Below are 14308 nucleotides of genomic sequence, written 5' to 3'. Positions count from 1 at the left end.
ATTTTTAAACCCCTAGAACTCATATAGAAAGAAAAGCTGGTTAATGCCTTTTGAAGGCCCAATTGAGTTCTGGCCATGATAACCGCATCGTCCGCATATAGTAAAATGGGAACTGCCGTGCCGTCAATTTGAGGATAGTCTAACTCTTGTTTGACTAAAAAATCTGCCACTTCATTTATGTACAAATTAAAAAGAAAAGGTGCCAAAATACAGCCCTGTCTGACGCCTTTCATAATTGGAAACTTGTCAGTACACTCCCCTTTGTTACCGAAACGCACCTTAGCCCCTGCCTCTCTGTATAATTCTTTGATAAAATTAAGGATGTTTAAATCTATGCCCAAGCCTATTAAAGTGTCCCATAGTACGTCGTGGTCCAGGCAATCAAATGCTGAACTAAGGTCAACGAAGGTCATAAAAAGATTACCCTTTTTTGCCATCATGTATTTGCCAGTTATTAAGGCCAAGTTGAGCCCTTGTTCAACAGTACCTAGACCAGCCTTGAAACCACACTGAAACTTAGAAATAACATCGTATTCCTCTGCCCACGTGTGCAATCTGTTTAAAATAATTCTACCTGCCACTTTCATCAGTGAATCAAGTAGAGAGATGGGCCTATAACATTTGGGACCAGTTCGATCTCCTTTTTTAAAAATAGGCACCACAATGGCTTCCTGCCAGGTCGGTGGAAATCCCTTAATGTTAAAACTATTTAGCACGTTAGTCAACAATGGAGCCCATAGAGAAACAATATCTTTATATATATCCATAGGGACCCCATCAGGCCCGGGGGCTTTGTTTCTTGCACTTTCCTGTAGGGCCAATTCTACTTCAGAAGCAGAAAAAACAATCCCCAAAGGGAATAGAACAGAAGCAGTAGGCTCAATAGCAACCTGCTGGATTAAGGGTTTGGAGGCTATACTGAGCAAAACATCTTTTTTATAGAGCTCAGTAAAGTAATCCACCCAGGTTGATTCTTCTATCGCAAGATCCAGCTTATCAGAATTCCTTTCAATGAAAAAGGGGGCATTTACTGCTCTCCAAAACGCAATGTTATCTCTCAAGGAGCTTGCCTTTACTAATGCATTCCACGCATTCTCCTTGAGCTCCAGTTTCCGTTTTTTTATCGATATTTTATAAGCTGCCCTGGCGGCTCTAACTTCTAGCATATTTTTAGGTGTTTTCTTTAAAGTCTGCTTTAAGTTAGAATGTGCTTTGGAGCAATCCGAATTGAACCATCCAATTGTTTTTTGACAAGCCTTGTCTCGTAGTGTTCCTGTTAACTTTTTGGCAATGAATGACGTAATCTAGTCAAAGGCACAAATAATCAAACCGGGGTCAGGATAATCCTCTAGACAAATCCTGACATTATTATATTGATCCAATATCAGGTTCTGGAGAAAGTTTGTAGGGTCGACCTTGTTCCATTTTATAGCATATCTGTTTTGTCTTGCCAATGAAATAGCATGGCGGGAAAGGTTTTCCGCTACGTTTGGGACAGATCTGGTACTCCTATCAATATCAAAGATTGAGCTAATCGGGAAGTGGTCACTCATTGCAGTGTCCAGTGTTTTGCACAACAGGACTTTACGGTTGTGAGTAGTACTAACCATAGTGTAATCTATAACAGACTCTAGACCACGCCCATTAAAAGTGGGTTGGAAATGAACCTGAGGTGTACATAGTTCATTTGCAAATCCCAGGTCCCATTCGAAAATTAAGCTATTAAACATATTTCCCAGCACGGTATGCTCAAAATGTGTACATGGGTTGCCAATTAAATTAACAATTCCACATATACCGGAATTGTTATAAGGGCACAAGTGACAATTAAAATCCCCCGTCAGAATGATACAAATATCATTTTGTTCCAAGCCAATAGCACGGAATATTGAATTATTTAAATCTTCAAAGTACTTTATTCAAATCTTCCTTCGGGATGTTGTTATATAGATTTATTAAAATAATAAGTCGATTTCCTCCTGCAGTTAAACAGAAGACCTGATAACAATTATGCCCCCCTGTATTCTGGTGCTTTGTTGCCAAATTAACCATATTAGAAATATAAGTACAAAGCCCCCCCCGAGTTTCTACCTCTCCTGGAGTTGCAGGGGAAAAATACGTACGGTACCCTGCAAGATGAATCTCAACCTGTTCCCAGCACTCCTGCAGGCAAATAATATCATACTTCTCAATTAAGTCACAAAAGATGGGATCATTTACCTTGTTTGATAAGCCCGCTATATTCCAGGATAGAAGAGCCAACTCCCCCCTTACTGCGTCTCGATGACGCTCCTCGTCAGGGGAACAATCTACACACAAATTTGTTTCCATCAAAGGAAAGTTGCGTTCAATATCTAACTCCTCGTCAGGAGAGCAAACCGCACACAAATGTGTTTCCACCAAAGGAGAGTTACGTTCCACGTCAAACTGCACTGTGGGATGAACAACTTTCGGGGATAAAACGCTTTTTGTACCAAGGACAAAATGTGTAATTATTTCAGACTCTTGTTTGTCAAATTCATCGAATAAAACTTTGGGTGTTATTAGGGGATCTAATAACTTTTTTATCCTACCCTCATTAACATCCCTTTGGGGGTCATTTACCGGGTAATTTAAACTTTTGTACAATTTATTGAAACTAAAACAATGGACAGGAAAACTAGGTCCAGTCCGATGGAGTCAATCCACCATCTCTAAACTACTATATCGATTGGAGGTTGGTAATCCTCTCCAGATGTCACTATATGTTGGATCCCTATTAACTTGCCTTCCCCAATCCCTTGTGACCGCTCTTCTATCACGGGAATTTACAGTGACCCAATTACAATCATTGGGTAGATAGGGGTGAGATCTAGGAGGATAAAAAAAAGATAATCGTTTAGTTTCAATGCTCTCATTTGTAAACTGATTCCCCCAAGAGCAAATATAATCAACCGTTTCCGGGTCCTCAAAATTGACCAGGACACAATCACCCTGTGTTGTTTTTCTTTCTGCCCCCACCCAGGAAACCCTGCGGACCATTAGAATCTTACTCGTCCTATTCGGAGGGAGTGGTCAATTTGTACTAAGCCAATATTGGACCTTATTTTTCAAAGATCCAAAGGGTTCTTCGTTGTCCTCTTTCAATTCAGGGACCCCTGTTAGAATCACCAAATAAGGAGATGCTTCTGGGGGCAAATTTATAACTAAATTTCCCGGTTTAAGACCCCTATTACAATCTTTCTGTGTGTTTAGCCCTTGAACATTATTTCCAGAAGGATGGTTAATTTTTTCTGTAATATAGTTCTCTGTATTAACAGATGCCAAACTATTTACTTTTGTAGCGGGGGCTAGCGATTTAACTGTTGAGGATCCCACTAATTGATTTTTTGTACTTTTTGGTATCCCATCCACAACCTTTAATGGCTCAATATTAGTCGAGGTCTTAGAGAAAGCAGCCAAGTCTATTAACTGTATCTCAATCTTCTTCAGTCTGGTTTCTAGCGGGGTAAGATATATTTTAAAAAGCTCCCTTATGTGCTCAGTTAACTTATAGTCAGCCTTCAAAGGCTCAGAATTTATGGACATGGGGGGAGAAATAACAACACTCGACGAATCCAATAACATACTATCCGCATTTGGACAATTTTGAATAGGGCCATCCTTTAACTGCTGTTCAGTTCGTTCTATCCTTCTAATGGGAAATTCGCCTATCCCTTTGTCCCCAGTAGCAATAGTTTTTTTAGGCTTCCTGGACTTTTTTACTTTAGATTCATTTTTCTTATTCTTTCTCTTAGGGTTTTTAGATGTCTTTGGTATAGCACCCTCTTTTTCTCTCATCCTCTGACTGTTGGTTGGGTCTTGCGACCGTGGTTCTAGTACCAAAGGCTCCAGAGCAAGAATCGAGGACCTCTCTAGTTGCGAGGAAGATATGCATTCCGTCATTGAAAATGACAAATCTACTACATTAGGGATGCTATGTATATCCGCATGTACTAAGGCAAGGGGTACTTTATTACTTGTATTGTCGGGAGTTTTAGCTGTCGCAAAAAGGCCCATAGAGGAACGCTTTGCTAATAATAGGTCTTGTGACACTCTTCGTTCCATAAGAGCAATTCCTTGGTCAATAACAGAATTCGCTCTTACAATAAAATTATCTAATGGGCCAGTAATATTAGTAACATCCTTAATCACCTTGCTCCTACTCCCTCGTGTAGTCGCCATGGATAATAACATATAATTACAAAAATTATTAAACAGCTGATATTTACAAGGCAGCGACGACGTCCAGTACACACCACTTCACAATAGGGAACGTTAGAAAGGGGGCCCGGTCCGGTCTTACTCGGTCTGTAACGGGCTAGAACGGGCCCGCCCTTGGCCCGGGCTTCGCCCGGCGCGCGTCCCGCGCGCGTCCCGCGCCGCGTCACTGGTCTCAGAATATATGGGTAGTGACCTGCTAAGAGGGGAGTGTCCGGGAAGAGGCCGCAGCTGTAGCTGGTTTCACCGCCGCAGAGCCTCGCAGTCCCTCACACCCAGGGCAGACACAAAGTTCAATGAGCAGAGTTCCACAAGGCACGAACGGCTCCCGCGAAGCGGGGGCCGTGAGTCGTCTCTTTAAAGGCAGGCAGGGGGAGTGTCCGGGAAGAGGCCGCAGCTGTAGCTGGTTTCACCGCCGCAGAGCCTCGCAGTCCCTCAAACCCAGGGCAGACACAAAGTTCAATGAGCAGAGTTCCACAAGGCACGAACGGCTCCCGCGAAGCGGGGGCCGTGAGTCGTCTCTTTAAAGGCAGGCAGGGGGAGTGTCCGGGAAGAGGCCGCAGCTGTAGCTGGTTTCACCGCCGCAGAGCCTCGCAGTCCCTCACACCCAGGGCAGACACAAAGTTCAATGAGCAGAGTTCCACAAGGCACGAACGGCTCCCGCGAAGCGGGGGCCGTGAGTCGTCTTTTTAAAGGCAGGCAGGGGGAGTGTCCGGGAAGAGGCCGCAGCTGTAGCTGGTTTCACCGCCGCAGAGCCTCGCAGTCCCTCACACCCAGGGCAGATACAAAGTTCAATGAGCAGAGTTCCACAAGGCACGAACGGCTCCCGCGAAGCGGGGGCCGTGAGTCGTCTCTTTAAAGGCAGGCAGGGGGAGTGTCCGGGAAGAGGCCGCAGCTGTAGCTGGTTTCACCGCCGCAGAGCCTCGCAGTCCCTCACACCCAGGGCAGACACAAAGTTCAATGAGCAGAGTTCCACAAGGCACGATCGGCTCCCGCGAAGCGGGGGCCGTGAGACGTCTCTTTAAAGGCAGGCAGGGGGAGTGTCCAGGAAGAGGCCGCAGCTGTAGCTGGTTTCACCGCCGCAGAGCCGCGCAGTCCCTCACACCCAGGGCAGACACAAAGTTCAAGGAGCAGAGTTCCACAAGGCACGAACAGCTCCCGCGAAGCGGGGGCCGTGAGTCGTCTCTTTAAAGGCAGGCAGGGGGAGTGTCCGGGAAGAGGCCGCAGCTGTAGCTGGTTTCACCGCCGCAGAGCCTCGCAGTCCCTCACACCCAGGGCAGACACAAAGTTCAATGAGCAGAGTTCCACAAGGCACGAACGGCTCCCGCGAAGCGGGGGCCGTGAGTCGTCTCTTTAAAGGCAGGCAGGGGGAGTGTCCGGGAAGAGGCCGCAGCTGTAGCTGGTTTCACCGCCGCAGAGCCTTGCAGTCCCTCACACCCAGGGCAGACACAAAGTTCAATGAGCAGAGTTCCACAAGGCACGAACGGCTCCTGCGAAGCGGGGGCCGTGAGTCGTCTCTTTAAAGGCAGGCAGGGGGAGTGTCCGGGAAGAGGCCGCAGCTGTAGCTGGTTTCACCGCCGCAGAGCCTCGCAGTCCCTCAAACCCAGGGCAGACACAAAGTTCAATGAGCAGAGTTCCACAAGGCACGAACGGCTCCCGCGAAGCGGGGGCCGTGAGTCGTCTCTTTAAAGGCAGGCAGGGGGAGTGTCCGGGAAGAGGCCGCAGCTGTAGCTGGTTTCACCGCCGCAGAGCCTCGCAGTCCCTCACACCCAGGGCAGACACAAAGTTCAATGAGCAGAGTTCCACAAGGCACGAACGGCTCCCGCGAAGCGGGGGCCGTGAGTCGTCTTTTTAAAGGCAGGCAGGGGGAGTGTCCGGGAAGAGGCCGCAGCTGTAGCTGGTTTCACCGCCGCAGAGCCTCGCAGTCCCTCACACCCAGGGCAGATACAAAGTTCAATGAGCAGAGTTCCACAAGGCACGAACGTCTCCCGCGAAGCGGGGGCCGTGAGTCGTCTCTTTAAAGGCAGACAGGGGGAGTGTCCGGGAAGAGGCCGCAGCTGTAGCTGGTTTCACCGCCATAGAGCCTCGCAGTCCCTCACACCCAGGGCAGACACAAAGTTCAATGAGCAGAGTTCCACAAGGCACGATCGGCTCCCGCGAAGTGGGGGCCGTGAGTCGTCTCTTTAAAGGCAGGCAGGGGGAGTGTCCAGGAAGAGGCCGCAGCTGTAGCTGGTTTCACCGCCGCAGAGCCTCGCAGTCCCTCACACCCAGGGCAGACACAAAGTTCAAGGAGCAGAGTTCCACAAGGCACGAACGGCTCCCGCGAAGCGGGGGCCGTGAGTCGTCTCTTTAAAGGCAGGCAGGGGGAGTGTCCGGGAAGAGGCCGCAGCTGTAGCTGGTTTCACCGCCGCAGAGCCTCGCAGTCCCTCACACCCAGGGCAGACACAAAGTTCAATGAGCAGAGTTCCACAAGGCACGAACGGCTCCCGCGAAGCGGGGGCCGTGAGTCGTCTCTTTAAAGGCAGGCAGGGGGAGTGTCCGGGAAGAGGCCGCAGCTGTAGCTGGTTTCACCGCCGCAGAGCCTCGCAGTCCCTCACACCCAGGGCAGACACAAAGTTCAATGAGCAGAGTTCCACAAGGCACGAACGGCTCCCGCGAAGCGGGGGCCGTGAGTCGTCTCTTTAAAGGCAGGCAGGGGGAGTGTCCGGGAAGAGGCCGCAGCTGTAGCTGGTTTCACCGCCGCAGAGCCTCGCAGTCCCTCACACCCAGGACAGACACAAAGTTCAATGAGCAGAGTTCCACAAGGCACGATCGGCTCCCGCGAAGCGGGGGCCGTGAGTCGTCTCTTTAAAGGCAGGCAGGGGGAGTGTCCAGGAAGAGGCCGCAGCTGTAGCTGGTTTCACCGCCGCAGAGCCTCGCAGTCCCTCACACCCAGGGCAGACACAAAGTTCAAGGAGCAGAGTTCCACAAGGCACGAACGGCTCCCGCGAAGCGGGGGCCGTGAGTCGTCTCTTTAAAGGCAGGCAGGGGGAGTGTCCGGGAAGAGGCCGCAGCTGTAGCTGGTTTCCCCGCCACAGAGCCTCGCAGTCCCTCACACCCAGGGCAGACACAAAGTTCAATGAGCAGAGTTCCACAAGGCACGAATGGCTCCCGCGAAGCGGGGGCCGTGAGTCGTCTCTTTAAAGGCAGGAAGGGGGAGTGTCCGGGAAGAGGCCGCAGCTGTAGCTGGTTTCACCGCCGCAGAGCCTCGCAGTCCCTCACACCCAGGGCAGACACAAAGTTCAATGAGCAGAGTTCCACAAGGCACGAACGGCTCCCGCGAAGCGGGGGCCGTGAGTCATCTCTTTAAAGGCAGGCAGGGGGAGTGTCCGGGAAGAGGCCGCAGCTGTAGCTGGTTTCACCGCCGCAGAGCCTCGCAGTCCCTCACACCCAGGGCAGACACAAAGTTCAATGAGCAGAGTTCCACAAGGCACGAACGGCCCCCGCGAAGCGGGGGCCGTGAGTCGTCTCTTTAAAGGCAGGCAGGGGGAGTGTCCGGGAAGAGGCCGCAGCTGTAGCTGGTTTCACCGCCGCAGAGCCTCGCAGTCCCTCACACCCAGGGCAGACACAAATTTGAATGAGCAGAGTTCCACAAGGCACGAACGGCTCCCGCGAAGCTGGGGCCGTGAGTCGTCTCTTTAAAGGCAGGCAGAGGGAGTGTCCGGAAGAGGCCGCAGCTGTAGCTGGTTTCACCGCCACAGAGCCTCGCAGTCCCTCACACCCAGGGCAGACACAAAGTTCAATGAGCAGAGTTCCACAAGGCACGAACGGCACCCGCGAAGCGGGGGACGTGAGTCGTCTCTTTAAAGGCAGGCAGGGGGAGTGTCCGGGAAGAGGCCGCAGCTTTAGCTGGTTTCACCGCCGCAGAGCCTCGCAGTCCCTCACACCCAGGGCAGACACAAAGACACTAAATTTCTCGCCAGTGCAGCGCATGTGCTGGCTCTAGTGAGACCTAAAAAGGCAAAGACTTTGGTCTTGTCCAGGGTTTATTTCTAAACCGTTTTCCTTGCAACATGAGTCCAGATTGTTTAGGAAACGGTGAAGGCGAGCCATTGAGTAGTCCAATAGCACAGTATCGTCTGTATACTGTAGGGTATAGAGATGGTGGCATTAAGTTTTAGGGAACAAGCCTTTGGATTTTTCAGGGCTGGTTCCATGTCAACAATACGCAGATTGAAAAGAATGGGACCTAACACACACTCCTGCTTTAAACCTTTATTTATATGTAGCTTGTTGTAAAGCGTGCCGTCACTGCTTAGATTTATTAGTATCCAGTTGTTGGAGTACAGGGTGATGAAAGAATTTAATATCTAGTTCGGGAGGTCCCATTTGTTCAATTTCTGCCATAGGCAGTGCCTATCAATAGCAGCAAATGTTCTCCTATGCTCTCTAAAGCACACATTCAGACTTCTCTTACTAGCAAGTGTCCTATGGACCAGATAAGAAAAAGCCACAATATTGTCAAGGGTGCCAATATTTTTGTGAATGTCAGTCTGGAACCAAGGGATCAGCTTTGCCTGAATTGCCTATGCTTGCCCATCCTTCAAAATCAGTGAGGCAAAAAATGTACTCTCAACATCGAGCAGGGCTATTAATCGATAGTTCGAGGGATCCTGCTCGCCCACTTTTCAGTTAATGACGAAAATGTCCGATCACTGCTACGATGATGGACTTGAACTGGTGAAAAAGAGGTTATCGTAAACCCTGGTCATGGAATTGGTCCAGAATTGGCTGTTTGCTTTGATGATCGCAGTGGGCAGTCCGTTTGGACCTTGTGCACCATTATGCCTTCCTTTTGTGATGATGTCTTTCATTGAGCAGACCCAAGTACATCGGTTTGGGGCACTCTTAATGGAATGGGGAGAAGCCCACGAAATTGAAAGAGAATCATGAATTGAAGCAGGTGATCCACGCAACCTCATTAGTTCTGTATAAGAGGGCTTCATAATCCTCCCACACCGCATTGTTTAGCTGATTTATTAATGTGGGTTCTATTTAGGTTCATAGTTTGTTCAGCCAGTTCCAGAATTGACTGCTATTGGAGTTCAAGCAAGCTTTCTGTAGGAAAGCCCTGGTTTGATCATCAGCTGCTTGCTTTGCATCCCAGATCACTTTCTTGTGTTGATTCCTCATTTTAGCGAGCTCAGTCCTATGCTAAATGTCCTTGTGATGTGATTTGGATAAGAGTCCGGTGAGCTTGGCCACATTTCTTTTCTCCTTTTACAGGAAGGCCGTAAACCAGAACTTTGAACTTCTATTGTGAGGTTTGGTAGGGTTGTTGACTAAATCAGATTGTAGATTTGCCATTGGGGTAAACCAAGTGCAATAGTTGACCGGATTGTTGTCAATGGCAATTGTTTTTAGATAATTAGTGCAGTCCTCCTAAAATGTATTCCTTCATTCTGCAAGATGCTTTTCAGTGTTGAAGGACCATTTGACATGCCTTGCTCTTGAGCCGATTAATCTATCTTCTCTCTGATTGATGCGTTGAAGCTTGTAGCCATCTGTCCGCAGGATTGTCTTCTGCAGAAAATGATCATTTTCCAGTCGGTGTTCTGTCTTAAACTCTTTAGGATGTTTAAAAAGAGGAAATATTAGGAGAGTATAATCGAGGTCTGCATCCCGTTTCGGCGCCACATGCGTAAAGGGTGTGGGCTGGTCATACTTGCTGCGACCACTGAGTGCTCAAATACTGACGGAGTGAAGTATTTCAATTAAAGTGTTGCTCATCGAGTCCTGCCGCTGCGCTGGTTCTGTGGAGGTGGAATGTGCCATATTAGAACTTGTAGTCCAGTAGACTCCACTTCCACCCTGCAATGAAAGAGATTTAGATTGTAATCTCTAGTGATGATGAATCCTGTATCAAGATTGGCCAGAGAGATGTCCTGTATATATCTTCAAAGATAGTCTGCTTTCTTTTGAAGAAATTTGGACCAGGTTTCAGGATAATTCCAGTAGCCCTGCCTATATTGAAACATGCAGCGAGCCTGCCCGAGGGGGTGTGTTATTCTGGTGAGAGCCATAACATAAACAACATGGAAATACTTGGACGACCAACATGCCCCCCCAATGTTCCTGCAAGAGAGAACATAAGATAAGAGAAGTACTGGCCCTTCACTAGCATTTGTTGTTTTAAGTGAGGATGACACAGTGGCCCTCAATGGTGGTGCCCGCTCCGATTTATTGGGGAAAGTAGTGGCTTGGTAATAGAGCAGAGTATGGGGTGGGGCAGGGTGTGGCAAAACTGTTCTGGGCTGAGCCAGAATTCGACCATGGCAGCAAAAGACTATGGGTGGCACAGAGTCAGCATGACTGAAGTAGGAAATTGACAATAAACCTGAGAGGAGCACATGATTCATGGTGTAAGTTGTAAAAAGGGATTCCAGGGACCAGAAAAGACTCAAACCTTGGGCACCGTGAACGTAAACTCAGCCCAAGCCTAGTGCCACCGGCAAGAGGCAGGTTAGAAGGGCTGTGCCAGAAAGTCAGAGAAACTCACAACTCACTTTTGCCTTCTCCCCGCTCAGTGGGTGGGCATCGTAATTCAGCTTCCAGCCCTCTCCAAAGTTTAGTTTCATATGGGGATGGTGAGATGAGAGCTGAAATTACATTCTGTTTTGAGTAAGAAGAGGGAGTTGATTTCTGAAAATACCTGAGGTGTGGGTCGACTTTCATTTGGCAGGTTGGTTTAGTTGCTGCTGACAGCAGATCCTTAGAGTGGTATGTGGAAGGGGGGGGTTGAAGTGGCGCAGGTGAGAGGACGGACGGGGACTGCGGGTGCCTTGTGAAGCTGTGAACGACGAATGCAATTAGCAGTGTTACAGGGGCAAGAGTTGGGGGCAGGACATAGCTAAGGCAGGGGAACTGTTTGACGGGTAGATGACTAGGGAGAGTTTATTTCTATATTAAATGTTTGACATGTTATCAAAATTAACACGTATAGAAATGTATGCTTTTTTCACGTTTAAACGGACCATAGCTAATATAGGCCTGTGTTTAAAGTGGCTAACGTTTCACATTGTATTTCTAGGCAAAGCTGAAATCCAAATTAACAAACATGATGTTATTTTGCTTTCTTCCCCATGTGAAACGCTTTCTTTAGTGCGGTAAACATGGAATGTCATCATGGGTTGCTACGGTGCACTGCAGAGTCCACAGCGGCCCAGGGACCTCATTTTGTTACAGATAATGTAAGTTTGAAGGACGTTGAGAACGCTCTATTGTGCTGAATCCTGAGAAGCTAATGAGGTACGATTTGTATCATTTCACTTTAACCTGATTGGCTCCTTTCATGAGAACTGTGTGTAGGTGTGACAAATGTTAGAACTGTGTGGGTTAGTTAGAAGAGAGTGGATTATGAGTCAGTCTGGTTTTGATGCAGTTTAGGAGAATTAGAGCATCGTCTTTATGGCAGATTTCACTTTTCTTTACCTTTTCCTTTCAGGTGACTCCATGCGAGTTTGCCCTCCTACTTATGTGACATGATTTTATTTCAACTTTATATTACTTTGAAGCATTCATATATTGACTATTAATACTAACTTGGCCTTCTGTAAACTTTTAATCTAAAATAAACCTTTATAGTTTGAAATGTAATCATTCTCTGTCTTCCTTGTGGAGCCTAATGTGCTTCACGGTTTTCAAATGTATTGATTTGTTGAACAGTTTCAGTTTCAAATTTCAATTGATCAGATAGCACTTTAAAGGTCCCGAAATTTACACGAGGTAAAGCGCTAGCAAATTCTGATAGGAGGGGATTGTTTCAAACTGAAGCTTGGTGGATTCCAAATTCTCCCCCGAATTCAAACATTACCCTGATTCCATCTGCGTGCCTAACTTTCCATGCCACATTTTGACTACTGACAGTGTTCCAGCATTCCTGATAGTGTTTACAGTGTCTTTGGAGGGTGAGAATAAGTAGGGTCGTGTGGTTTTGTTTGTGAGTGTTGAGAGTTGTGGTGTCAAATTAGGTTATGTTGAAGTTGAAACTTGGAAGTGTCTTTTCATATATTCTGTGTTTATGAAGATTAATGTGCTTTGTGCTCAGAGTTGAAGTTTGGTCATCAGATTCCTCGTAATCCACGATCGAAGGATAGCGATATACTTCAGGTATTTGATTTTTCTGTTAAAGTCGAGGTGTTGTCCTGTGAGTAGCCAAGGCCACACCAAGATAGGGACTTATTACACTTCTATTGTGAGATCTTTCTAACTGAGATTAGTGTTTGCTTGATCCTCCACGCAGGCCTGAGGGAGTTCCCGCTTGTTGAGGACTCACTTTGTGTGTTTGGTTACCCCAGCCAAGGCCCATACATTTTGAAGTGTTAAATGCCTGGGAGTATGCTCTGCATGAGGACAAGGAGAAATATCAAATCCAAACAAGAAATAAGGTCCATAGGCAGATGGAGTCAAGATGAAATATGAAACAGCATGGGTGGAGCACAAATGGGATTAAGGGCATAGTTATGTATCCTGTGATAGCAAACGAAGGGACAGCAGGGAAGAAGTCATTAAACCCTTTCATACCTGCTGATAATCTCACTCCCACTGGACTGGACCCCAATCACTCACATAGATGGAGCCGGAGGGTGAGGGGAGGGACTGCCTGCTTGATGCAGTCCTAGAGGTAGACCAAGGTGTAAAGGCAATATGTAGATGGAGCGGTAAGTATCCACCCTGTATCATTTCTAAATGAACCTTGAGCTACCTGATTCACTGTACGAACACTAGAGGTCTGTAACCTAAGCCTTTCAGAAAACAAGTCCAAGTTATAGGCATTTCTAACAAGCAGAGTACAGCACAGGTTTCCACTAAGGCCTCTGTATAAATAGGGCCTCTTGAGGAGGACCATCAGTTTGTAATATATGACTCAAGTACCGTTAATCTGTTGGGGAAGAATTTACTCTGCAAATTAAATTGTGCAATCTGTTGCAAACTGGATGGTGTGGAAACTTCAGACACACAATGAGAATGTAGACGTTAAATAAAAATCATGACATGCAGCAATTGGGTTGTTACCAGTTCTGCGATTAAGAAAGGAGTAGGGTGTGTAGAATCAATCAAGCCGGAGGAACTGCTCTACAACAGAGGGCTTTGCTAAACATGCTAACCTTCTAACTGAGCAACTTATGGAGAGACACTACCCACGCAAGCTGGTCAAACGGTCCCTCAAAAGAGCTTCAAACAACAATCGGGAAGCCTTGTTGGAACCACCTGTACCTAAGCCACCTCTGGAGCGCCTGACGTTGGTCAGTACTTTCTGTACACTATCTAATGACATCAAGAAAAGCATCAAAAAACATTGGCGGATTCTGAATAGTTGCAAGGAGAAGATTGCGATGCCGCTTTTTGCTTTTAATAGATCAGGCAACATAAAGGACCGATTGGTCCATCCACGACCATCGGGTGGGCCCATTAGATCACTGGGCACTTTATGGGATCTACCGGCTGTGACCGGACACCACCCTTGCTCGGTTTGCCCACAAACTACTCACAGTTCTTCAGTAGATATAGGGACCAATAGACCTTGGATGCAGACCCACTTTACCAATTGCAACAGTAGCAATGTCATCTATCTACTCACATGCCCCTGCCAAACTAGGTATGTGGGTATGACCACTCGCAAGGTGAGGCTACGTATGTTAGAGCACAAGAGCACTTTCAGGTGCAGCAAGTTGAACACGAGACTCACTAGGCACTTTTCAGAAGTCAATCACACTGCAGATGAGTTCCATTGGACAATACTGGAGAAACCAAAGATTCCACAACACATTAGTGATGTCTCCAGATATTTGTTCACCAAAGAACAAAAATGGGTTCATAGGCTCCGTTGTGACACTTTGGGACTAAATGACGACATTCCCTGGACCAGCATTTAGCCTTAGGTATTAGTTTATCTTAACTATGAGGTTAAGATTCCTCAATTATTGCTGTATTCTGGGTCAGCGTTGACAGCACATGTAGTTCACAAATGCAATTTATGATGAGTTAGCTCAAGTTAATTTCTTATTTGTTTGACTCTCAGTACTGCGAG

The 14308-nt window shown here is 47.4% G+C and overlaps 1 protein-coding gene across 3 annotated transcripts in view; it reads left to right on the top strand.

The window, feature by feature from the left end:
- LOC146858936 (uncharacterized) overlaps positions 1–14308 on the top strand; it is a 197081-nt gene that overhangs the window by 46002 nt on the left and 136771 nt on the right. For 2 of the 3 annotated variants that reach the window (XR_014980046.1, XM_085649577.1), the window contains exon 2: positions 11381–11526. The gene's annotated coding sequence lies outside the window, so the exon portion shown is untranslated. Of the gene's footprint in view, positions 1–11380; positions 11527–11722; positions 11855–14308 lie in introns of those variants that run through there. The other variant, XR_014980047.1, reaches the window with a different exon arrangement.

Source organism: Triturus cristatus, chromosome 3_2 (assembly GCF_964204655.1).
Source record: "Triturus cristatus chromosome 3_2, aTriCri1.1, whole genome shotgun sequence".
Lineage (NCBI taxonomy): Eukaryota > Metazoa > Chordata > Amphibia > Caudata > Salamandridae > Triturus > Triturus cristatus.
The sequence above is the reverse complement of the archived record's forward strand: the minus strand, read 5'-3'. Positions and strand labels throughout refer to the sequence as shown.